We start from the raw sequence: 27,558 nt of genomic DNA on the forward strand, positions 1-27,558 counted from the left end.
AAGCACGCGCGCGCACACACACACACACACACACACACATCCTGTGTATGCACTCTCTTACTCTCTGTTCCTCTTGGCTGTGTGAGATACAGCTCCTATGGTTATATGGAAGAGACAGTGTCAGACTGTGGGTGAGCTCTTCATTATCACATTATCAGCAAAGGGGATTTCACCCTCAACCTGAGCATTACAAGATGGCAGCAATAAACATATAATTACATTGTCACAGTTTTCTGTGGCTGATAAGTGAAAAATATAACATAAATGATCAAATAAGCAATATGTGACATCAAATGTTATATTCAAAGCGTGAATAAAGCAATTGCTTTATTTAAATAAGCCATACTTAAACCTTAACATTGGGTTTATATTTGGTTTATAGTCATTTTACCTAATTTACTAGCTGGCCAACCTTGTGAAGATGTCAGTTTAATATTCCTATACATAGGGCAGTTTTACAATAAGAATGTACATGTATTCCTTAAAATAGACAGAGGAAAATGCTAGTTAAACCGTATCTAAACTTGTTTGACGTATTTTATATTCTCAGACAAATCGCAGGCAGCTCAAAATGTCTTTTTTCTCCATTTTATCTCTGCTCCTCTAGTTTCGCTGGCTTCAGTTTGAAACATTTCCATGAGTATCTTAATGAGATGTTAATGTTTTGTACATAATAACCCTCTGAAATTTGTGACTGATAAATATCACCAGACCTGCTGCCTTCCTGGTGATGCTTCTCTGGCCCAATAACCTTCCTGTTGATGCTTCTCCTGCCCAATGAGCTTCCTGGTGATGCTTCTCCGGCCCAATAACCTTCCTGTTGATGCTTCTCTGGCCCAATGAACTTCCTGTGATGCTTCTTCGGCCCAATGAGCTTCCTGTGATGCTTCTCCGGCCCAATAACCTTCCTGTTGATGCTTCTCCGGCCCAATGAGCTTCTTGTGATGCTTCTCCGGCCCAATGAGCTTCCTGGTGAAGCTTGTCCGGCCCAATAACCTTCGTGGTGATGCTTGTACGGCCCAATAACCTTCGTGGTGATGCTTGTCCAGCCCGATGTCCTGCATGCTTTCTGTACTTCAGTGTGCTGCCTCTTTCCTCACTTGAGAAATACATTCTGCTGTATTTAAGACAGATGACTGCTTTGTTAATCAAAAACCACCTTTTGGCCTTCAAAACTATGTATTCTGAAAAGTTTCAAAGCAAACAAACCTTTCATATTTATATTCGCATTTATTTTATGGCACCACTGATTTCTGTTTTACGTTATGTATTCCTGTCACCGCAGACTGAATGTCAATATCTTGGTCCTATCTTGGCATGGTAACACCCAGAGAGCACAATAATCTGGTGGCCAATACGGTTTGGCAAGGTCGGACGGATCAACACGTGAGATGTTTTCTGCTAACTGTTGCACTTGTCTGTTGTCTTGTCTGACATGGATTGCAACATTTCTCTGTGGTGACAGTGGTTTTCCACAAAAAAAGGAAAGAAAAAAATCTGAGGGGAAGAAAATAAAGAAATATGTAAAAGTGCAAATATATCTGACAGTGCAGCATCTACTGACGTCTAGTTAGACAACAGGGAGCTGCAGAATCCAGGACTGTCCCCCCCCCCACCACGATCTCTTCACCATTTGGTAAGCCTCAACAGGAATGGATGAACAGTTCACTGGACACATGCACTCATTCTTGAAAAGCAGACATGCCCTGGCTGCAGGACGAGAAGTACCTGGGAGTCCTACGCATGTGGTCTCCTAGATCCCGTGTTGAGCACTGCTTGCATGCCTCTGTAATGCTGATGCTTATGTTTTGGGGGGCAGCGGTGCCGGACGTGGCTGCTGCATCAGCAAAGATTTCCCCAGAGTTGAGCTGAAGATGTGAATCCCCTCCATATATTGCATCACAGTCACCACTAAATCTGGAAGCGCATTATCTGTCAACCCTCTGCCTTTTCTCTGAAATGAAAATGGCTACAGTAATAAAAAAGAGGATGCATGTGTAACTATGAATAGGTATAACAAAAATCTACAATGGATTTAGTTTACTGACTAGGGAAAATAAACTAGTTAAAAATTTATACTGTATAAAATAGGATTCAACTGTACTTCCACATTAAAGAGTACTATATAATATAGAATATTATAGAATATTTAGATGTAAATTAGGTCTACATACTCTATCCATATTCTGGATAGTTCAAATGGATTCATTCACCACAAAGTGGAAGAAAATGACGTCCTCATACTTGATCATATTTATCATTTATCATAAAACTCCGTAGCTTAGCTATCTGAGAAATTTTCTTTCACCCCCTTTCTCACACACATTTTCATTCTCTGTGTCTCTCAATTTCTCTCTCAGCTTTTTTGACAGCTTTTTTTTCCATGACAGCTGTCATGAAAGGCTTATGTAGCTGTCATTGAGACCTCTAGGCTGTGTGTTTCTGTGAAGATTCACCAAAATATTATTTAAACGAACACAATGCCTTACAGTGCAATGATAGTTAGAAAATGTAGATGAAATGTTTTGCGATGAATACTGTGGGAAACCAGCTATGAATGATTAGAACAACTGTGAGGAGTTGGTGCTAGGGGGGGGTTGGGGACCCCTGGGAGACTGGAGCATGCATGTGCTGTGAAGAGGGGAACTGCCAAGTGGTAGAGAGCTGTGTGTGTGTGTGTGTGTGTGTGTGTGTGTGTGTGTGTGTGTGTGTGTGTGTGTGTGGGTGTGTGCGCGTGTTCAAGGTGCCGCAGGTGGAGGAAGACTGGGGCTTCCCACAAACACCTGACCACACCCCAACTTAGTGACCAGAGGTTCAGACACATTTCCTCAAATCAGTATCAGTTCAGTCGAAACCCCCAGCCAATGTACCCAATTTAGGCACTTACAAATCGGGACTACCTGAACTATATTTGTAACTATAACCATAACATCAACCATAACATCAACCATTAAAGAAAGAATGTATGAATTTCCAACGTATCACAATTAATTTATTGCAAATATGATCACTAACAAAATAATCTTTACATAATTTTTTAATATATTACTTTATTTATGTTTTTATTTGTATATTTCATAATAAAAGCTTGAAATCATGATTCCATTGCTAAATATATGGTTTATTCTCAATGGTGTTTATGAATTTTGCATGATATACTAATGCAATTTAACTTGAGATGATTCAGGCTGAACATTCACCAGAGGATTAAAGATATTTCTTCAAATCAAGCATATATAATGTAATCAAGCATAAATAATATGGGTAAAATAATGGAGAAATGTGTGTGTCTTATAATCATTTCATTATGTGCTTGGCATTTTGGAACTGGAAGAACTAATTTACACTGATCTTGTGGACTGACTTTACAAGGTGAAGATGCCTCATGCATTTAAACCTGTAGGAAGATGATGAACCAGTTCTGTGGTGAAGGAACAACCAGCAGAATGTATATGTGAAGGGAAAATGAATACTTTATGAAACCATGTGTATGACACATGTACAGTGAAAGAATATATGAATCTATTATATATTATATGAGAATTACATCATCAATTTGAAATGCTTGCTTTCTTACTACTGTTCTTTTCTGAAACTACATTATTCCATATTTGCCACAATAACACTGAATTTCTAATAAATATATTAGAAAAACATAATACTGAAAAAAGGTTATTGGCTAGATTTAAGGCTATTTTGGATAACCAAAACATATAATATTGTGTTTAATCTATATACAATGTACCTTTCTGTTATTTTCAAATTTTCAAACCATATATTTTCACATAACTGCAGGCCTTGTTTTCTAAGCTGTCAAGATAAATACATAACACTAAAATCAAGATAAATACATAACACTAAAAACATTAGATATATTAGATATATATTCAGTTATATAGATATATTTATACAGCCATTAATCCGTTCATTTATGAGATGACCAAGGTGCGGATTGCCCCTTCTCACATGAATGAGTGATACTGCAATGTAATCTAGAGAATCCTCTCATACTCTGACTACTACTGCATGGAACTCTTTCTGTGTCTAATGTTAAGTTTACTAAAAATTTAAGAGCTCATCTAAAAGAATCTTCAATTGGAGGACATTTACTCTCTAAATAAATTGTGGATATTTTTGTTTATACAACCACACAGTTGAGGAACAAAATACATCAAAGTACTTTAACCTTTGATTTTGCTGTGGGATTTCTTTGTCTTATGCAACATACTTTTAAATTTAAGATTAAAAGAAAATGTTCAGATCTTGCACCTTGCACGTTCTACACACACCTTTAGAACCTAGCAATACTGACAGTGGATTCAAGACCCTCTTACTTGTTGTATACTGTATTGTTTTTTATTGTGAATGGATATAATTGCCATGATAATAATACCAATAATGCATTAATCACCAATTATGATTAAAATGATTGAAAATTAAAAACTAAAAACCCAAATCTCTTATTCACAAAAGTATTCAGATACTTTCAGATAATCAATACTTTGGAGAGGCCCCTTTGGAAGTAATTACAGCTGCAAGTCTTCTTGGATACATCGCCACGCAAAGAAATTCACAGACAAAGCTACTCTAGTGTTGTTTTGGCTGTATACATTTGGTCATTGTTGTACTGAAAGGTGAACTGAAAGGTGACATGGGGAGCTCCATAAATAGTTGTCTGTCTAATACGTTCTGCCATATTTACAAAGGACTGGAGCTCTTGCAGAGTGACTTAAGTTTGTTCTTATCTTCCCAAACAAGGCCGTTCTTAGCTGGATGCCCCATGTGGTTAGATGACTGGCTCTAGAAGGGGTCCTGGTTGTGCCTGGACTATTCCGTTTCAAAATTATTGAGGCTGCTGTGATTCTGGGAACACACATAGATGTTGTTTTATATCCCCCATATATGCCATTGGACAACTTGATTGTACAAATTCATTGATGGTACCATGGGCTTCATGTCTTGGTTTTTCTTCTGACTGTGCTGTAATGGAATTTCATAGACCCAGGTGTATCTTTACAAACTAGTAAAGTCAGATCATATTGCAATATATAATTCCACCAGAGTTCTTGATGTATATTTAAAGCAAACAGAGGACACCTGAGTACTGTGAAGGTAGGCCAGCCCCAGTCTCTGGGGGAGAGGTCCACACACCCCTTCACCTCGCCTCCTGTTCTCTCGTTCACTCCACGACAACCACAAATCAGTGTGTGAATAAAAAAAAAAAAAAAACCATTTTCTAATCTCTCTAAAACATGTTTTGATTTCATCATTTGGGATAATTGTGTGCAGATTTGTGGGTAAAAAATGGAATTATATATAAATTTCAGATCAAATCTACAAGCGACCAATCTACCCAAGACGATTGGATACAAGCACCTACAAGCACCTACAAGCACCTACAAGCACCTGGGAGATGGTCTGGCTTGCCGGTGGATGTACTGATGCCGGGGTTGGATGTACCATTGCCACAAGAGGTCGAGCTGATGCTAGCTCCTACCTGAGGCTCACCATCTACACCGAAGGGACTGTGACTACTTGGCCGGGGAACAAGAACCTTAACTATTACTGTGGAACTGTAGAACCACCCTGCGACCACGAACTTGTGCTAATGGGCTGCTCAATGGAAGATGGGTTCCCTTTTGAGTCTTGGTCCTCCTGAGGTTTCTTCCTAATTCCCACCCCATAGGGAGTTTTTCCACTATCACCTTTGGCTTGCTCATTAAGGATCTGGACCCATACGATTGTAAAGCTGCTTTGTGACAACATGTGTTGTGAAAAGCGCTATATAAATAAATTTGACTTTGACTTTGACATAGAAATAAGTTTGTATCAACATTAAGCAAGTGAACATTTTTTACCTAATATTATTTGCAAGAAATAACATTTATAGGCATCTATCAAGTTTATAATATTGCCATGAAAATTACCATGCTTATTTTTAACAGAGCGGAAAAGCTTGCAATGCAGTTTCCATGTAGAAATATGTTTTAGCAAAAATTAATACATGGTCACTATATAATTAAATTTTTGCATATTTTTTATATATACAGAAAGAGTCAATGGAAATATTTTGTGTGAGCGATGCTGTATTACAGCTTAAACACTACAGAATTTTGTGAAAAAATGGGAAACAGAATAAATGCACGAGAAGGAAGCAGCCAGGTTGTGTGTTTAGTTCCGTAAGGGAAGACTCACTCTAGTATTTTCCTCTCTTTCAGAATGAAGTGTGTTATTGTAGTGTATTCGTGTAACATTTGAGTCTTCAGAATAACTAATCACCTGCCTGATGACCTACAACAGTGGCTCATGGGCTCAGCAGAGAATCAACTACTTTTCCCTGTCTGACTGATTTAATCCATGACCATGTAATCTACTACATAACAGGAAAAACCTGTGGAGGAAAGACTTCTCTAAAAAGAAGAGCAAAAAGAGGAAGAACATAGACTTTGAGTGCAACAGGCAGTTAGTCATGGACACCAGTGTCCTCTTGGCCAGGACTTTATGAAGCCCGTCTTAGTGGAAAAGTACTTGATGGTACCAGGATGTAAACATAAGCTGTGCTTTCATCAAAGGGAATTACAAGGCACAACACTGTGCTCACATATAATGCACAAGCTGTCGCAAAGCAAACCACTGAGTTAAGGATGGGTGTTTAGAGTACAATCACTTCAGTCCACCTATAACAAACTCCAGCTTTGGTTGCTTCATGATACACGGCTTTACTAAAAATACAGTGTTGCTCAATAAGTTATTGCATCAACTACTAACATGATATACCCATATGATGTATTACAAATGGGAAGTTAATAAAATGTTTTCTTATGTCACGAAATAAACTGTACCATTAAAAGTGTGACAGATGGAGGAGGCAATGGATTCAAACAGCCTTCTCAAAAACTTTAGAGCACCTAATTACCTCACACACTGTTGTGGGACACTGAATCAAGTTTCTAGCAAGAGTGTTTCTGTCACACATCACAATTCAAAATGGGAAAAGGGTCACGAGGCAGTGTGAAGAGGTGCTGTACAGAAACGGGTCTGCCCCAAGCCCACTTTCATATACTACATAACAGTGGGTGAGCACGAGGTCATGGATGGGGATTTCTGTCACAGGTGATTGACTGACTGTCACGTCAATTTATTTTTAGATATGAAGTGACTGCTCTTATTTTAACCTTGACAAAATTGCAGCGGAAGATCACACTTGAAAAAAAGTATTTTTTCTCAAGACATTTCTTGGATATTAAGAAGCTAACAAAGAGTCAAGTTTTTAATGAAAATATAAAAGAGAAAGACCACTTGTGTATCTCATAATTATATATATATATATATATATATATATATTAGGTAAAAAAATTATATATATATATATATATATATATATATATATATATATATATATATATATATATATATATATATATATATATATATATATACATATATCACATTTATTCAATAATGCTAAAATTAATGAGGAACAAAATGTGTAGATGAAACCGCTGTTTTTCCAGAACCTCACTAGGGGGGTTAGCTACGCACCTCTGATTACACAACCCAATAGAAGGGAGAAACCACAGCGGCCACAGGTGTTACGCTGAGGAAATTAAAAGTGCGCTAAAATAATCTGGTACAGCTGAAGAGGAGCAGCGGTCAAACCTCAGCCAACCTGTTCCAGCGCAGCACTCTGACCTGCACCACCACACACTCCTGCTTCTCGTTTCTACAGGGCTTTCATCACACACACACACACACACACACACACACACACACACACACACACACACACACACACACACACACACACACACAAATGTTCACATACTCAGATTCACTCGCTCTTTCTCTCTCTCTCTCTCTCACACACACACACACAAACACACACACACACACACACACTCCACAGGGATGGTATATTTAATGAAAACTTGATAGTGTTAAGTCTTAGAAAGATGTATCACCTATAACATTTACATGATGTTTCATTATGTATGGGTATAACTTATATATTAGAAAGCAGAGCACTCTCCCATGGCCAGTGGTCAACCTATGAACCAATAATAGTGGTTCAGGATATCATTGTTTTGACCTGTTATTATATAGATATAATATCTTAACACCACTTCCCTTACTCAGCAGACTTGAAAAGAATAAATAGTCTGATGACAAGAAAATGGCATAATCACAAATTAGGAGACAGAGACATGACACATACAGCAATAACTTCATAATGATGGAAATTATTTTAGAAACCAGAATAGAATATTGTGTGCTGAGATGTTTTTAAAAAATGTGTAATGTGCATCTTTTGCGTCTTTCTTTCCTTTCCGAGAGAGGTGCCCCATCAGTTGTCACTGACAGGATGCTGATATTTGAATAATCTAAATTTGCCATCAGGACAAGCTTAAGGCAAGTCAGCACCAGGCCATAGCTGCATTCATTTGCATGGGGTCTAGTCATGCAGTGCTGCACTGCTGGGTCTCGACCAGATTTAATAACACATCACCACCACCACCACCACTGCACATTAGCACACAACAATCACCATCCTTCTCACATAAGCTTTCTGGCCAAACCATTACAAGACAAGAGAGTGAAGACAGAGCAATATTCAGTTTAATGTGAAATATGTCCTCTGTATCTTTTCTTCAAGCACTTTGAAGAACTGGACATGACTGCAGCCTCAGTCAAAGGTGGGGCATTTGTCCGAGCTAGGAGAAAATCTCAAAATTACAACATCGCCCTCTAGTGTTAATTTACTCAGAATAACTTCAGTGGTTGGCAATTATCTCAGCACTATAAACATTTGTACAGAATTGTTACTGTTTTGAATTTATGTCAATAATTTTACTTTAATTGTAAGGTAAGCTACATGGAAACCACACACTCATTCTTTACTTTTCATGGAAGTTTTGTTATTATTCATTGTTAACCACTTCCTCATTCTGGACATTTCATATTAATATACCCAAAATACCTTTAATTTCAGTAATGGGGAAAAACGGTGAAAAAAGAAAGAACCACTAAATAATTTAGTATCCTTAGATATGCATCTCATATGTGAAAACTCAATTTGAAGACTTGGATTTGGAGGAAGACTTCTGACGTGTAAGTCTCTAGTGGAAGAAGACGTCTGCACGAGAATCCAACAGGGCCTATGAGGATGACCCAGATAGCTGTGCTTCTGACGCACTCAAAGAAATCCATTCCATTCTTTAATTTTCCACATCTAAATGATTCCTTCAGGACAAACAGATGGTATCTGTTCATCTCCATCTACTGCAGTGTACAAACTTGTTTATTTGGTTTTGCTTAGGACAATATTGAACAAGCATTCGGGCAGACTTTCCCCCCTTCTAAGGAGGGTGGTGTCATCTCGAAAGAATTTGTCTTTACCAGTGACTTGAAAATCACCAATTTACAAGTCACAGTGAAAATTAGCAATACGATATTTATAAAGACTTTTTGCATTGATATTTAAATGTCATAGTAATACAGCAAATATCACTTGTTATGTTATGAGTTATGTTAAAACTCAGCGCAGTGTAGAAATTAGATGCTCTGGAAGCTATTTTAGGAGAATGAACTTGCTCCAGCCCATAGATGGGGCTCCAGAACCATCTAGCTGTGTAACGTTCTGCTTTAGCTACATGAGCAAGATGACGGCAGCTGTCTCTGGCCGTGTGTGCCAATCCTCCCGGCCTGGATCTGGCACAGAACTACAGCTGCCTGCGGTCAAACTTGAATCGTTATTACTGTACATGCAAGCGACCATGAGGGTAGCAAAAAACAAACAAAAAATAGTTTACAGTCAGTATGGACCACTGTGGTCATATCACACATTTCTGTGAACAGAAAGACAGCTAGAAGAGAACAGCAGCAGTGTCTTTAGGTCCAAATGTTATTCCAACAATTACAGCAATCTGACAGGAAATATACACAGGACAGCCAGAAGCAGATAAGGCCCGAGTTCTGATGAAGAAGTGCTATCCTAACACAGGAAGGAGTGAGCTCCACACTTGCTCTCTGCTTGCCGCTAGCCCTCGCTCACTAGATTAGCAGTCACAATATTAGAAAGAGTGTCGCAGCAGCTCCTGACAAGTTATGAATCTGGCAAGTTCTACTGGAAGGTCAGAGGTTAAAAGCTCTGGATTGTATAGATAATGTTGAGCATGAGGCCTTGTTGTAAGATGAGCAGCTCTCCACACTGGAGGCTGGTATGATGGGACACATCTGAACATACAGGTAGTTCAGGACTGATGATCCATGAACCAGGGTAGTTAAAAAAAAATCAAGAATAATTATTTAGCTCAGAGCTTAAAAAATACACAATTTCATGATTTAATGTCAAAAGAAATGTAAACTAGCTCATTTTAAAGGTTTAACAGAAACATAACGTTATTGATCATTTGCTAAGTGATTCACAAAAGTGAAAGATGACATCTATAAATAGTGAAGGACTTGCCTCTTACACATCAACAGGTTACAGGACGATTTAGCAACCGATTCATCAGTAACAAATGGATTTATTTGACTTTACTTTTGAATGGATGAAGATATGGATAATAATGGTCAACAAGCTCAGCATCAAACTTCACTTCAGTTCTCATCTTTTCCTAGTGGACCACATGGTTGTGCTGACCACCCCCGGCGAGAACAGACAGAATATACAGTTTATTTGTGCGTCATAAGTTTACAAAGATCTCCCCGTCGAGTCGTCCGGAACCGCGACAGGCCGTGACCTTTCCCCATTCCTTCCACAGGCAGCCCAACGACGACGCTCTCTCATTTATCTCCACCACCCAATCGCTCACCACTCTAATTGAAGAGTTGGCAGTGTGAAGCTCATCTCTGCAGCGCACGACTAAGTGCCTGACAGGGTCACTACTACTGATCCGTCACGGTCATCCCTGTTCCATTAGACGTTAGTGATGACCCATGATGTCATTATTTAACGGACACGCACGCCACATAAATGAGCTTTAAAAGCACTGTAAACCCACAGTCATTTTTAGCCCCAAAAGTCAAATGTCGATAGAAAGAGATTACGCTGCAGGGAGGGGGTTGTGCGCAGTGAGACCAGTAGGGGGTGCTACAGGGGCAGCTCTATCTTCTGTCTCTCGGTGATGCTCCATGTCACTGGGGTCTGTGTGGAGGCTCTGGCTGGTCAGAAGCAACAGCTGTGCAGCAATGGCCCATGACCATGAAGGTAACTGGGCAGTGTGAGTTGTGCTCACTGGAGCCTTCCCAGTCAAACCAGTCTGCCCAGCTGCTCTGTGCCCCCAATAGACACACCACATTTCTCAAAAATTAAATTATCCATTGTTGAAAACTCGATCATCAGTAAAAGTACACGGAAGATTTTCTCTAGAAGGTGGCGAGGGGTTCCTTGCCCCTGCCCTGATCTCAGTAACCTCACTGCTGTTACTTTGGGACATTATATAAACTATGACAGACGTACCTACAAAACGGCTGCAGCATTTGTGCTATTTAAACAAGGAGGAGAGAGAAGGGAGAGGAGGGCACTGCAGTGTGTGCACTGGGCGCTCAATGCACAGCTCGGTTATGTAAACACCCTGACATTTACTGCACAATGACAGATCACCCTACTCATCTGGACCTCACCATACACGTACACCAAACAACTTCCTGTGGATGTGTATACGTGTTGTTCGGGGAGATAGGTAGAAAGGGATGGGGAGCGAGGGAAGGAAAGAGAGAGAGAAAGAGAGGGGGGGAGGTCTGTTAAATCCAGCAGCAGAATAAATCCATCAGTGGCTGTCTCCCTCAGTCTGGCATATTTATGGGTCTTATTCAACCTCCGCCCATCCCTGCAGCTCAGCATGGAGAGGAGAGCAAGAACATGTCCAGGGACAGTGTGGTGTAAACACTCCGACAACTGGGATCCCTCAGGATGACACTGTCTGCATAGGAGCCCTGCAGGAACACTGTAGATGAGAGCATGCATGTGTGTGTATGAGCAGACACATTTGTAGATTGGAATTAATGTCTCAATGTGAACATGTCGAAAAGGATGTGTGCGTGTCTGCTCTGTGTGTGTGTGTGTGTGTGTGTGTGTGCGTGTGTGTGTGTGTGTGTGTGTGTGTGTGTGTGTGTGTGTGTGTGTGTGTGTGTGTGTGTGTGAGAGAGAGAGAGAGAGAGAGAGAGATGGTTCATTGGTTTATAGATGGGTATTTATGCCCCTTCACAGTGGATTTCCCTGTCCAAGTCACACACCCAACATCTCTCTCTAGCACAGGATCAGAGGTGTCAAGTAATGCAGTACAAATATTTCGTTACCTTACTTAAGTAGAAATTTTGGGTGTTTATACTTTTCTGATGTAATTATTTTTCATCTGCCTTTTTACTTCTACTCCTTTATTTAGAAATATTCTCATTACTTAATCTGGCTTGTCATCGTTACAAAAAGCTATCCAGATAAATCACAACATCTAGATAGAGTGGATTTGATTGTGGTGGGATCAGAAGTATAAACATACACCACTCCCACACCCTATTGCTTTGTGCGTGATCCATGCGTGATGTCATGTCACACTCCAGCAATGACACAGCAGAGTAGCTTAGTACGAAGATGTTCATGGTAGAGACTCGAGAACTTGAGAGAAATGTCCCAACTAAGCCACAGCGAGGAGGCTGGTATCCAGGAACTCTAGGTAACACGTATGGTATATCAAAAGCACTCCATTGTAGGTTTTTGAATTGTCTTGTCATCTGTATTTGTTGTCATGGTAATAAATGTTTTGTGTGGTGCACGACTCCCTCGCTGCCCCTCGCTCGCCACCGTCACAAAATCATTTAATACATTTGCAATCTACTAAAATGCATTCGTAATGGGCTTATATGCAGCTGAAACATAGCCTAGTGCATCCCTATTAACATACTAATATATTAAAATAGAAATTACAGCCATTATGTCTTTTAGAAAATGTTTTTGGGCGAGGTGGGGTAGTGCCCTCTAGGCCCTGTGACGCGGCCTACGTTTTACGTCTTAATGGCATTTTTCCCCCTTACATTAATTTTACACTTTAAGTAGTTTTGAAACCAGTACTTTTACACTTTTACTTGAGTAAAAGGATTGACTTGATACTTCAACAGTATTTTTAAACCCTAGTATCTATACTTCTATCCACGTAATGAATGTAAATACTTTTGACACCTTTGCACAGGTTACACACAGAGCTGCACTAAGACCTCACGGTCGTAGCCAGACTGAAGATGAATCCCACCAGAGCAAATCATCTTTATTTCTTCCTGTATCCAGAAATAGAGTGAGTGGGAAAGAGAGAAAGGGAGCATAGTGCTAGCCAGAGTAAGACAGAAAAAAGGAGAGAGAGAGAGAGAGAGAGAGAGAGAGAGAGAGAGAGAGATCGAGAGAGAGAGAGAGAGAGAGAGAGAGAGAGAGAGAGAGAGAGGAAGGCTCTGGAAACTGTGCTGGCTGAGTTACGGTTTCCTGCATCTTGTTGCTCTGAGGGGAAAGAGAGGGAGGAATCATTCATCAGAGACTCTGTCTGTGTCCTCTTGAACCACAAATGACCTTCACAAGGGCACCCACGCTAAGGTCAGACCCAATCCGACAACCACAACATGCAACAAACATGTATCGAGCATATCGTGTGGCTCTGCTCCCAAACGCTCAGTGAAGGAATGACCAAGGTCTTTATGACTCCAGGGCATGACACTACATATTCACTCTATTTTAAGGCCTTTTATTCCATCGTACATTACATAGAGCCATAAACGTGCTTTCATGTTGTCAAGAATACAGAGATAGTTCATCCTCCCGAAGACTGAGGCTAAATGCAAACACACAGAGCGGATCTGGAGGTCTCCCTTCAAAACAACCATAGTAACGCACAGTTTGTTTAGTGGCTTTGGAAATCACGACCTGTAATCACGATGGCCCAGAGTAGCAGATTGACCCTCTCTGCAGGAGGGGCGTCTGGCTTCAGTGACCCCGTGACCCCTCTGGGGCTGGACTCTCTTCCCAAACACATCAGTCTCAGCCAAGTGGACCCATTTTCTTACACGTTTACACAATGGAAACTGATAAGAGTGTGATGCATACATGTTTTCATCTACACAATCACAATACTGCTGAATGAATGCACATGCCTGTACATTCATAGACATGCATACATACACGTGTGCATGACACAAACACACACAGAGTCTAATGAGTCCTAAGAACACAATGGAAAAAGACAGGAGGAAAGAACAGATGTCAGAAGAAGGCTAGAAGGAAAGAAAGAGACAATCAGACGAATATTTCATACACCAGACATCTAGGTCTGCTCCTCACTGCCAGCGCAGAGAGCATTGTTGGGTTCTGCAGGATGTTATTGGCATCCTGTCTCACTGACCCGGCGACCAATAGCATGTAAGGAGTGTGACCTTTGCCCCGGGCAAGCCCTGTGGAGACGACCCTATGACCCAGTCTGGAGGCAAAGCAGCATATAGTTGCGTGTCTGAGAAAAAAAAAGAAAGAAAAAAACCCAAACCAGAAAAAGAAGCCACTCAAAAGCCACAGGATGGGAGGAGAGAGTTCAAACCCCCTCCTCGATCTCTTGTTCTCAGCATCAGTGCTAAAACAGGCACACAGACACATCAGCAGGGGAAAAACCATCTCCGGGGAGACGGGGAAGAATTGTTGGTGCCTTGATGACGATCCTGCCAGCCATCTGAGGTGAGGTTTGTCACATCTCTCACTGTGTATAGTGTATACATGTTAAGGGAAGAGCTGAAGTCCAGTCCCAGAAAAGCCCCCAGGGAACTTTATGTTTTTATGCCAAGATTCGCCCGTAGTGGAGGGCCGATGTGCTGTGTTCTAAAAGGGCCAGGGACGAGTCTGCTGACTGGTTAGTCAACCCTTCATGACCCCCCATCTCCTTACTGTAAGTCTCACTTCCGGGCGTCTCTTGTGGGCTGGGGGCCATGGTGCCCAGCCAAACCACTCACTATAAATCAGGTCTGACGGCTTGTGCTCTTCCAGACGACACTACGGCCTTTCAGCAGAAGAGCTGGAACACACTCTGTGCACGTGTGTTGACTCACAATGCCCTCAGGGCTTACACAGCACAAGTAGCACAACAGCCCGCTGAGTGTGACCCAGCCTGAGACAGATTTGAGTGTTCTCTGTGTCCACGGCATTGATCTCGCTGGGACTGCACGTGGGACTTGCTGAAGAAGAGTTATATCTGACCGAGACGAAATCACTTAGCCGCAAATGGCACGGACAAATACACATGACCATTAATATCGAGTCTGTGAACAAGCACGCACACACTATATAGAAAAGACATCTCTCTCTCTCTCTCTCTCTCTCTCTCTCTCTCTCTCTCTTGCCGTGGGGCTGGAAGCGTCTGACAGGGTGATGGAGAGAGCTCGGCGGAGCCAGCGGGCGGCAGGAAAGCGTTCGTGCGGCCCCTTTGCCGGAGTTGCGTGCAGCCTCACGCAGGAACCGCTTCCTCTCCTGGCCGCCACACAGCACAGGCGCTGCTCTCGGGCCCAAATTAGAGCAGGGAGCCGCCCTTCCAAGCCGGCCGTGCGGGTGATTCACGTGGGAAAGGTGAGAGCGGGCCGGGCCAGGCCGGGGCCTTCGGGCGGCCTGCTGATGGATCGAGCAGACGGGAGAAGACGGGGGGCGCAAGAGGGGGGCACTTCCTGCTCTTATTCAAGAGGCAGGACAAGCCCATCTCTCTCCTGCAGGACACAGGGCTGTAAATGGGAACTCACCCTCTCGATTCTATTGTGTGCACAAGTGATAACAGCAACAGGCCATGGCACTGCACATTTGTAGATGTTGAGGACTACGGGATGAAGCAGTCTAGACAGGAGGAACTCGCATTAGTATTCAGCACAACTTTTAATATAAAAATGTGTTTAATTGAAATATAAAAACAGGTTCAGATGAAGAAAACACTGGAGGGAATTTGAAGGACCAGTGGTCACTGATAGAAGATGAACAGAGAATTAATGCACTACACACCCAAAGCAGTACAGACTGGAATCTGGTCTTGTAAAGGTCAGTGCACAGATGGTTAAAGAGCACTTACACACACCGCCACGTGCTTTTACACACACACACACACACACACACACACACACACACACACACACACACACACACACACACACACACACACACACACACACACACACACACACACACACACACACAGAAACCGTCACGCACATGTAAACAGAGGCATTAACACACTGCTCCATTATGTCCAAATACTAGCTGACTCATAGTGGTCATGCGTCCCACACTTTGATAACAATGCTGTCTCTGCAAGAAGGACACGGAACACCACATGGGCCTGCTGATCTATCTTTATCTCTGGCAGTGAAATAGAAAGACAATGAGAGGGAGACAGGAGAGAAAGACAGGTGAGGGAGACAGAAGGAGGAGACAGAAGAGAAAGACAGGTGAGGGAGACAGAAGGAGGAGACAGAAGAGAAAGACAGGAGAGGGAGACAGAAGAAGGAGACAGGAGAGGGAGACAGGAGAGAAAGACAGGAGAGGGAGACAGAAGAAGGAGACAGAAGAGAAAGACAGGAGAGGGAGGCAGAAGAGAAAGACAGGAGAGGGAGACAGAAGAGAAAGACAGGAGAGGGAGGCAGAAGAGAAAGACAGGAGAGGGAGACAGAAGAGAAAGACAGGAGAGGGAGGCAGAAGAGAAAGACAGGAGAGGGAGACAGAAGAGAAAGACAGGAGAGGGAGACAGAAGAAAGAGACAGAAGAGAAAGACAGGAGAGGGAGACAGAAGAAAGAGACAGAAGAGAAAGACAGGAGAGGGAGACAGAAGAAGGAGACAGAAGAGAAAGACAGGAGAGGGAGACAGAAGAAAGAGACAGGAGAGAGAGTAAACAAAATAGCTTGTACTCCAAAAGAAAAACAGCAATAAAAGAGAACTCTGATGGGGAAGTACACAATCTTACCCATAAGCTTCTCTAATAAAAACAGTTTTGCATATAAAATGATCCATCACTCTGTACGCTGTGTTGTCAGAGCCAGCACTCCCCCGCCACAGAGCGGACCGTGACTGAGGAGACTGGGGGCTTCTGGGTTTGACAAAGACACTCTCTCTTGTGCCAACAGTGCTTCAGCCCACGGTCTGCCATCTGTCACTGGTGGAGAGACAGAGTGGCGTTTACACTGGCCCTCCTCCCTCTCTCTACTCCTCCACTCTCCTGTCTGCCCCTCTCCCCAGCGTGTTGGTTTAACCCCAGCGGGGCAACACGCCGGGCAGAGGGCGATGGCTGATTTACGGCAAGCGCTCGGCATGGGGCCTGCCCTCCTCCCCCCCCCCCCCCCCCCCCCCTCCCCCCCTCCACTTCCTCTTCATGCGCCAACAAATGGCAGCATGCTATCTAGTGGCGCCCCCCCCTGGCCAGAGGAGCTCGCTCGGAAAGTTTGTGCTGGTCATGTGTGACGATGCATTGACCTTTCGTTGTTTGGAACGAACTATTCTTTGAGAATGCAACTTATGTAAAAGTCTTTGGTGATACAATATTTTAACCTCATGGAAGTGCCTTTGATATTTTTGTCAAGTGCTTTAACTGATTTAACCCGGGACCTTTACTGTTGACAGCAAGTGGTCCCTGCATCAGCACCTGAGGTCCCCAATCCAGGACTGTACCACCACACACCATTAGAGGGCAGTCTTCCCATCAGAATTGAAAGCATCTGTAGGAATAGGTTAATGTATGTGAGTTTTTCAGTGGATTATAAAAATAATTGCTGAAAATTTACCGCATACATAAGTATTAAAGTAACGTGAATGAATGACCACAAATTAATTTGGAAACCCCAAAACGGCCATACAAAGAAAACCACTTACCATATAATCTATGGTAAATAATATCCCCCTGCTTTAAAATATTCAATCTGTATTACAGAACCATTAAGATGTATATTACATACGTTTGTATTGAACATGGAGGTTGTTGCAAACCTAATGTAAGTCAAATGTGGACAATTGCAGGTATTTACAACTTAAAAAACTAATTTTAAGGTAAAGAAATTATTAAGAAAATAGTACTTTACTCATCACCTTCTCTCTCTCTCTCACACACACACACACACACATACACACACACACACACACACACACACACACACACACACACACACACACACACACACACACACACACACACAGAACCTGGCGTGTAGTTGCACAGTTAGCAGAAATGGTCATCATAACCTCAAGTGGTACATGCAGCTAAGCTTCAGTCTAAACAAATGGACAAAAAAACCCCAGCCGTACTTTAATAGTAATAAAGGTGGATGCGTGACGTAACACATGTAAGAGATGTTCCACTGCAGGAGATCTGGGGCTTCCAGATCAAACAATATGAGCAATGATTTTATGACATGTCTCACCCGAACATCTTTAAAAACAAACATTTAGCAGGGATTAGCAGAAATAAACAGAGCTCTATTTCAGTGGCTATGACACACTACACTTTCCCTGGAAAAGAGGATCATGGTCATGAAACGGCAACAAATCAGGCCACACAAGCTCTGGTAGTCAGAGAGCAGGGAGGTGCTGCTGGGTGGTGGGTACACCCAGACACCCCTGCAGGTCCACATGGGAGGGGGGGATGCAGAGAGGGGCGGCCTGGGCAGAGGGACAGGGCGGCCTGGGTACAGGGGCAGGGGAGGCCTGGGTAGAGGGACAGGGGAGGTCTGGGTACAGGGGCAGGGGAGGCCTGGGTAGAGGGGCAGGGGCGGCCTGGGTACAGGGGCAGAGAAGGCCTGGGTAGAGGGACAGGGGAGGCCTGGGTAGAGGGACAGGGGAGGCCTGGGTAGAGGGACAGGGGAGGCCTGGGTAGAGGGACAGGGGAGGCCTGGGTAGAGGGACAGGGGAGGCCTGGTAGAGGGACAGGGGAGGCCTGGGTAGAGGGACAGGGGAGGCCTGGGTAGAGGGACAGGGCGGCCTGGGTAGAGGGACAGGGCGGCCTGGGTAGAGGGACAGGGCGGCCTGGGTAGAGGGACAGGGGAGGCCTGGGTAGAGGGGCAGGGGAGGCCTGGGTAGAGGGACAGGGGAGGCCTGGGTAGAGGGACAGGGGAGGCCTGGGTAGAGGGACAGGGGAGGCCTGGGTAGAGGGACAGGGCGGCCTGGGTAGAGGGACAGGGGAGGCCTGGGTAGAGGGGCAGGGGAGGCCTGGGTAGAGGGACAGGGGAGGCCTGGGTAGAGCGGACAGGGGAGGCCTGGGTAGAGGGACAGGGGAGGCCTGGGTAGAGGGACAGGGGAGGCCTGGGTAGAGGGACAGGGGAGGCCTGGGTAGAGGGACAGGGGAGGCCTGGGTAGAGGGACAGGGCGGCCTGGGTAGAGGGACAGGGGAGGCCTGGGTAGAGGGACAGGGGAGGCCTGGGTAGAGGGACAGGGGAGGCCTGGGTAGAGGGACAGGGGAGGCCTGGGTAGAGGGACAGGGGAGGCCTGGGTAGAGCGGACGCCAGGACCTCGGGAGGGCTGAGAGCAGAATGAGAGCTCCATGTTAGCAGGAAGACAGACTTTCTGCTCATCAGAGAAGAGCACATAGAATTACACGTCACCATTTCACAGCACAACACCAGCATCATCATCATCATCATCATCATCATCTCTGGGCAAGATCTCCACGGATACTGCACAACACACTTCATGTGTGGCTGGAAGTGGCGTTTCACTCACATTAATAACAAACAATTTGATTTATTGCACAGTTCAGAACCAATGCCTTCACAACTGAGAGGTTCATCCACAAGAACAAGCAAACAGCCCCCTGACACCCTGGAATAATAGAACATTTGAACTCAATCTGATATTTTTAGAGGATGACAATTTGTTCATTTGGATGTCATAGACAATGAAGTAAAAGACAAAACACTGCAGGATGCAAATAGCCTATTTACATTTCAGAACCAAAGCATTTATTTACTCATTTAAATGTTCTAGTAAACAATGATAAAGATCTTTTTCTTCTTCAGACAGAATGTATTCTGAGGCATTAACATGAACATGGAAACAGGGCCAGTACATATATTTACTAGCATATATCCTGGTCTACAGTTCTTTGAGTACAATTATTTTGAGTGTATATATAATCAAACTGCAAAAAGAGTTTAAACAATTAAACATTTAATTTTAACATTTCATTGCTGTAATATATTATTTCTATTTTACTAATACAATATGTATTATAATTAAAAATTATATTGTGCATGTTTTCACAATTTTACTTGCATTAGTTTTCTAGAATTCACTTTTAAAAAATACATTATAATATATATTTGCATTTAAACATTAATTTAAATTTTCATTATATTGACATTCATACATAACAGTGTACTAAAAATAATCACATTACCATGTCACTGCACTACATAATTAATTTGAATAATAATATGGGGAGATAATGTATATATTCATACTAGTATATTAGTATTACTATATAGTATATATGTATTACTAATATACTAGTATTAAAATATGCTACAAGTATATTCTATAACATGATACTGTTATATTCCAAAATAGTAACTCATTTTAAATTATAGCACTATACATAAACAAAATTTAATAAATATACAATAAAAACCTTAATGCATTGTTGACTACAAATAATCAACTCACAATATCCCAATGTTTTTATAGTGCTCATCGTTTGGTATCAATTTCAATATTAGTTTAACTATATTGTTTACATGTGTTTTTGTGGTTTTTATTAATTAACCTCATACATTGTAGACATAGCTGAATTCTGTAAATCAGGCATTAAACTGTATTCCTTACATTTTTTTAGAATTTAAAAATAGTTTGGTGATAGATATGGAGATAATTGCAGCATGTTATTTATGTTTTCAATATACAACTATCTATGTAATGTGTTGTATATCTGCAGGATTTTCTTGTCAATGTATCAAGACTTATTGATGTTATACAGTCACCCCCACAGCTGAGGTCATCGGACTGGAGAAACATTTCTTAATATTTTAATTATTTTTCACCCTGAAGTTGCATCATAATAACATCATCACAAAATTATTCCAGATATGTATTTTCAACAAAATATGAGCCTCAAGTTCAACGTTTTAGTAGGAATTCAGAATTGTAAGTAGTCAAATAGAATGTGAATGTTGTGCAACTGAGCGAAATCAGTCTAGATGTGACTGGACAGTATTAATGCGATTCACTGGAAATGATGCATGTGTTTCTTTAGGAGGGCAGGGATCCTAATTATATTATTACAATTAGCATACCTAATTTTACTTAATATAATGTAGAGCCCTGTTAGCTATGGTATATGAAGACAAGGAATGATCAGACAATGCAGGAGAATCTGACCCTCTGTTAACCCAGACAAACTGCTATCCACCCCATCAATCAACGGATTAGCATCAAATCTCCTCCCCTGCACTAACACACCCACTCTGTCTGTCTGTCTGTCTCTCTCAAACACACACGCATTGGCCCATACTAGCATTATGCTAAGTTGTGTGTGTGTGTGTGTGGGTGGGTGTGTGTTTGTGTTTAGATTGGGCCTCTAAGGTGAAATGCTCATTTATCACCCAGGGTCACTGCCACCCATCACCAACATCCTGACCAGGCAGGCAGTATCAGAAGAAGAGAGAGATACCTATAGAGAGAGAGAGAGAGAGAGAGAGAGAGAGAGAGAGAGAGAGAGAGAGAGAGAGAGAGAGAGAGAGAGAGAGAGAGAGTTGTAAACAGGTCATGTTTTAAAGTTGAATTTGTAGCTTGATTTTATTGTGTAGCTTAAATTTTATGAAAAAAATAAAAAGATAATGCAAAATACTTTTTGGACGGTATATTTGGAGAGTGTGTGAAGGACCATTTGTTTTCTGTAAGGATGGAGACACAACTCTGCTTCTGCCTATTAGCGTAGCTGCCTGTGTCTAACCCCACACCCTGCGTCGTAGCCCTGGGGACCCCACGCCCTGTGCCTTAGCTCTGGGGACCCCACGCCCTGCATCTTAGCCCTGGGGACCCCACGCCCTGGGGACCCCGCGCCCTGCGTCTTAGCCCTGGGGACCCCGCACCCTGCACGCATTCATGTCCCTTCTCCCCCTGAGTCCATCAAGGGTCTGGAGATCTGAAATATCAGTCTTGAGATCTGAAATATCAGTCTGGAGATCTGAAATATCAGTCTGGAGATCTGAAATGCACCACTGTGTCAAATAAATTTAAAGAGACTAGGGTGAATCTGGATCAATAAAGCATCTTTGCAAAATTGTGACCTTCTGTTAGGAAACCTAAACTGAAACCTTATGAGATGGTGCAGAAGCCCCCATTTTGATGTACGAGCATGTCAGTGACTACATGGTTTATCTGCATCTATTTACCTCCGAGTCAGCTTCCACAGTGAGTTAAACCCCTTCTGCGGCCTGCGGGTCTGGGGTCTGGAGGAGAGGGAAGCCGCCGTGGCCTTGGACGGCATTAATGCGCTCTATCTGGATTCAATCAGATAGCAGAGTCCTGAAGTGACGCACAGCATCATCCCCGGAGAACGCAGAACACATGATACACGGCCTGCTGCTCGCACGGCGCAGGGGCGCACGCACACGAACACACACACACACGGTGACGGCGCACGCACACGAACACACACAGATGGTGACGAGGCACGGCAGGAAGACACACACACAGTGACGGGGCAGGAAGACCGGAGTGGTGCAAACCAATGGTGTCAGGCGTGGGAGGCAAGCTATACATGAATGGGTTATGCACGCAGTGCGTCAGTAAAGGGACGAAAGGGAAGAGAGGGGGAGAGAGAGAGAGAAGAAGGAGAGAGAGAGAGACAGAGGGAGAGAGACACAGGGGGGGGGGGGGGGGGGTTCATTAATAGCGTGGGATGTAGTTCCCCTTCTTTCCACATCTCCTACATCATCTCCAGTGTTCCAGTTTCTGGTGTGAGTCATACCCCATCGGGGAGCCACTAAATCTAGAGTTATAGGACAAGCAAGTAGATGAGGGCTTACTAAACAGAGCTGAACTGGTGAGGAAGAGGTTCACTAAGCGTTATAATTGTTTACTTCCACCGGGGGGCACCCCACTAGAGCATTGTCTCTGTCAGACCAACAGCAAGGCAGCATGGCCATCTATCTATAAACAGCATGAGTTTGTGTTTTGTGATTATGTGGTTGCCAGTCAGGAGTCCCTGATTGATGTTGTATCCAGCATTTGAAGGCCCTGACATGAAGTCAACAGCTGAGGTCAGGAACAGACGTAATTCATCTTCTACAAGTTATCTCCTGTCACATACTGAGTTATCACACTCCCACAAAAAATACTCACTGATTGAACCATCATCCTGTCTCCACTAACATCTGGCTTTGCTCCTGTAAATACTGCAAACATGGATTTCAACATATAACATGAAAGACTTTGAGAACCCCATACACTGCTCTGAACACTACAGGCGTTACATGATGCACAGGATAGCTGTAGAACTCACAACCAAACCAGATGACCAGAGTGACTGACACACACACACACACACACGCACACACACACACACACACACACACACACACACACACACACACACACACAAACATTCTTTTTTTCCATTCCTTCTAGGCACCAATTGACGCACATAGAGAATATAATCATCGTATCATGGCAGCGGTATCAGCACAAAACAAATAAAAAACCAAATACTCACCCAGGTTGGGAGAGGAATCCTGCTTGGGGGAGCCCCATGACTCAGTGACCTCCACACATCTTCAGGCAGTGCGAGGTCAGCGCACACACCACTCAGCACAGCGCTAAGCCCAAACTGCCCCTCTAAGTGGCTAGCCAGGCTGGAACTGCCCTTAGGTAAAAAATATAGACAGACAGACAGAGAGAAAGAAAGAAAGAAAGAAAGAAAGAAAGAAAGAAAGAAAGAAAGAAAGAAAGGGTTAATAGGGTCAAATGTAATTTCTATGAAAACAACAACGGTGATACACCAGGCGAGCTGCAGGGCGGCGATGACGAGCTCCCCTGCAACACCTCCAGCAGACGTCCAGATAAGCTGCAGATCCATTTACAATCACAGCTTCTGTTATTGAAGCTTTTTTTGCTCCGAATAAGTAAATAACCTCTAATACTCCTGCAGCTCTCTGTCTGCTTTGCTCTCATGTAAACCAGATGTTTCACTCTCCACACACACAAAAACATAAACACGCGCACACACACATCCACATGCGTCTGGCAGCACGCGGTAGGCTGGTGGGTGGCGGGGTGGGAGTGGGTGGAGGTGACACACACATATACACACACACACACACACACACACACACACACACACACACACACACACCCAGAAAAAAACATAACATGTATGGAAAAATTGTGAGATACTCATGAAGTACATGCACAGGTGTGATGTGTACAGGGAGGTTAAGCCTGAGCCTATCAGCAGCTAAACTGATTACTGAGATTATGGCCAAGCTTCAGGTGACGGGTTTTCACACACCTGTCCTCACCCTTCGTCTCTGTCATCATCTCTAGTATGATACTACAGTGGTGCAAATGAGTGGTCCAAAGTGCAAAGATGTAGTAAGAGAACGTGACCAAAGTAGACACATGGTGTGGGACCACTCACACTCTGACTGGGGTTATTTAACCTGTCAAAGGTCTGCATCAGGCAGAATTTACACTATTAGTGATGACAACAAAAACTGCAGTTCCCACAAAGCTTGGCGTGCAGGGCGAAGCCTCTTGGGAAATGAAGTTTTTGTTGCTTTCATTTAGGCAACAGCATTAGATGCTTTAGAAGTGGACCAAGACACAAACTCCAGACAGGCCCTGTGGATCACTGCACTTTAAGTGCATGATTTATTACCAGTTACAAACAAGGCAAACACAGAGGTCAGAACAGCGCAGAGAACAGTGAAGGATTGGCCCTGCCCACCATCGTCTGAAGTGTGCCGGCGTGGTGAAGTTCACCCGCGTTCACTCTCATTTTTCTGCCACAATAACAAACAGAGGCCGTGTGATGTGGCAGGTCGGCAGAGGACCTGCCACACATCCATCACTGAACCTGGAGGACAAAAGTCGCCGGCTGGTGATGTAACGCGATCAATAGGCCCCAAACACTCACCCACTCCGTCGCACAAGTGCAGATGGCAACCTATGAGTCTTCCCATTCAACACTACCATGCCAAATGAGCTCTAATTAGCTCACGGTAAATCAAATAATCATTACGGATCTCTCCTTTTCACTGACAGGTTATAATAATTCCCGGACGGTAGTTGTATATACGCTGGAGATGGGGGTTAATATATGTTAACAGAAACAGAAGTGCTGAAATCTCACAGCATGTGTTTGACTCAGGAGGGCTGCCCTGCACACCCCCTCATACCCCCCCCCACCCACCCCCATGCCCCCCCATGCCTCCCCAATGCCTCCCCTGACACAGCTCTCGCGTCATTGAGGTGAGGTAAGAGTCACAGGCTAAAAAAAGCTTCTCGCCACATTTTCCCTACAGCCCTTTCCAACCGAGCCTCTGCTGTGTTCCTCCCCGCACCAGGTGTGTGTGGTGTGTGTGTGTGTGTGTGGTTGGAGGTGACCCGGACCTGAGCGTCTGGTTTTACTGGCCGTCTCCCAGTGGTGCGTTCCGCGTGGCCACGCAGGACGCCTTCCAACACTGTGGCCTTTGTGCGGTGCGTGGGAAGAGCCCGGCGTCCGGCAGCACGCGGTGGGCTGGTGGCCGGCGGGGGAGGCGGGTGGGGGGTTAGAGGTGAAAGGGCATGAAGACCAGTGGGTGTCTGCTTTCTATTCGCAAGAGAGCAACGTTGGTTTCAGCCACTGTGGAGGTGTGTGTGCACAGGTCTAAGACTCACTGATAGACGGCCTCTCCCTCTGCTTGTGTGTGTGTGTGTGTGTGTGTGTGTGTGTGTGTACAAGCATCTCTCCTTTCTCTCTGCTGTCTCCATAAGAGGATGGATGCAGGATGGGTAATTAACAGGCATCTGGAAGCCATTGGAGAGTCAGGGCCCCTAAAGCAAAGAGCTCCTGTGTCCTTATCAAGCCAGACCCCAGTCTCTTACACACACACACGCACACACACACACACACACACACACACACTGCTAGATCAAAAGACATAATAAGGCAAGTATATGCACATATGAAATCTGCTTTTCTACAAAAAGCCATAATGCGAAGCTCAGGTAGCCCAGTGTTGTCTGTGAGAGATGCTGCTCCTCTCTGGAGATTCAGATCAGTGTGCCTCCAGCAGCAGAGAGGAGAGAAGAGGAGAGAGGAGAGAGGAGAGAGGAGAGGGCCCTGGACACAGGATTATTGAATGAGACAGACCCCGAGGGCCAAAGGAAGTCCCGCCACATGAGCTGGTTCAGAAGGCCCCGTCTCTCTTCCCGTCAGTCATGATCTACTATAATGAGGGAGATGAAGGAGAGAGACAGAAACTCCAGGCTTTTCATAAATCAAAGACACATACGGTTCATTATAGAATAAAGTGTGTGTGTGTGTGTGTGTGTGTGTGTGTGTGTGTGTGTGTGTGTGTGTGTGTGTGTGTGTGTGTGTGTTTTCTGTAGTCCTAGTATCAGACTGAGCTGTCCCTTGGTCATCCATCAGGGCTGTGCTAGTGTGGCTAAGTCTTATCACACTTAAACCTAGCTCGACCCAGGAGTCTGGCAGTGATGCATCACTGGAGAGGCAGAGGTGAGGACATCGTCACCCACAGCACCCCACATACACACCAGAGAGAGCGGCGAGCTGAGCTACACACACACCAGGGAGACCAGCAAAAACACTGACCAGAAAGACCAGTGCTGCATCCACACTCACACAGGCCTGAGAGATCAGCAGACACACAGAGAGACTAGCAGAACACCAAAGACCAGACAACTGAAGGCCACACTGCCAAGGTTCATGGAGGCCATACAAACTGGCAAGCATGCAGTAGAGTTTTCAGATATCGAACTAAATATCAAAGTGTTACAAAACATGCCTCGTCACCCTTGACTTGTTCCCTCTGTGTTTATCCTCAATTAAGATAAGCTTGAGTCACGCTCTTTATATGCTGTTTCCCCATTCAGAAATCAGACTCCAATAAATCCACACTGACTCATTCTCAGTCACAGTGTCTGCCATACACACACGCATATGCACGCACACACACACACACACACACACACACACACACACACACACACACACACACACACACACACACACACACACAGTCTCAGTCTCTCTAGGAAAACAGGACAGAGGGGAGTCTTACAATGACTCAAGCATGGCCCTCAATCTATTTCAAGTTTATAACACAGAAAGCAACCAAGTCTCTGTGTGTGTGTGTGTGTGTGTGTGTGTGTGTGTGTGTGTGTGTGTGTGTGTGTGTGTGTGTGTGTGTGTGTGTGTGTGCGTGTGTGTGCGTGTGTGTGCGTGTGTGTGTGTCTGCCATCCTCTGAATGTGTGGCTTTGTGGAGATCAGGTGGGCTTCACAGTGTAGCTGATGGCACCTCACTGACAGGGCCTGACAGAGCCGCTCCCCCTCTCTCCTGCCCTGCTCTTTGG

At 43.9% G+C, this 27,558-nt stretch overlaps 1 long non-coding RNA gene across 1 annotated transcript; it reads right to left on the minus strand.

The window, feature by feature from the left end:
* Nucleotides 1-20,615: 20,615 nt before the first annotated feature.
* LOC143508824 (uncharacterized) lies at nt 20,616-23,836 on the minus strand. The gene is made up of 3 exons (XR_013129500.1): nt 23,695-23,836; nt 22,373-22,480; nt 20,616-21,648 (listed from the first exon to the last, which is right to left on the minus strand). It is a non-coding gene; the product is annotated as an uncharacterized LOC143508824 (long non-coding RNA).
* Nucleotides 23,837-27,558: the final 3,722 nt, after the last annotated feature.

Source organism: Brachyhypopomus gauderio, chromosome 2 (assembly GCF_052324685.1).
Source record: "Brachyhypopomus gauderio isolate BG-103 chromosome 2, BGAUD_0.2, whole genome shotgun sequence".
NCBI lineage: Eukaryota > Metazoa > Chordata > Actinopteri > Gymnotiformes > Hypopomidae > Brachyhypopomus > Brachyhypopomus gauderio.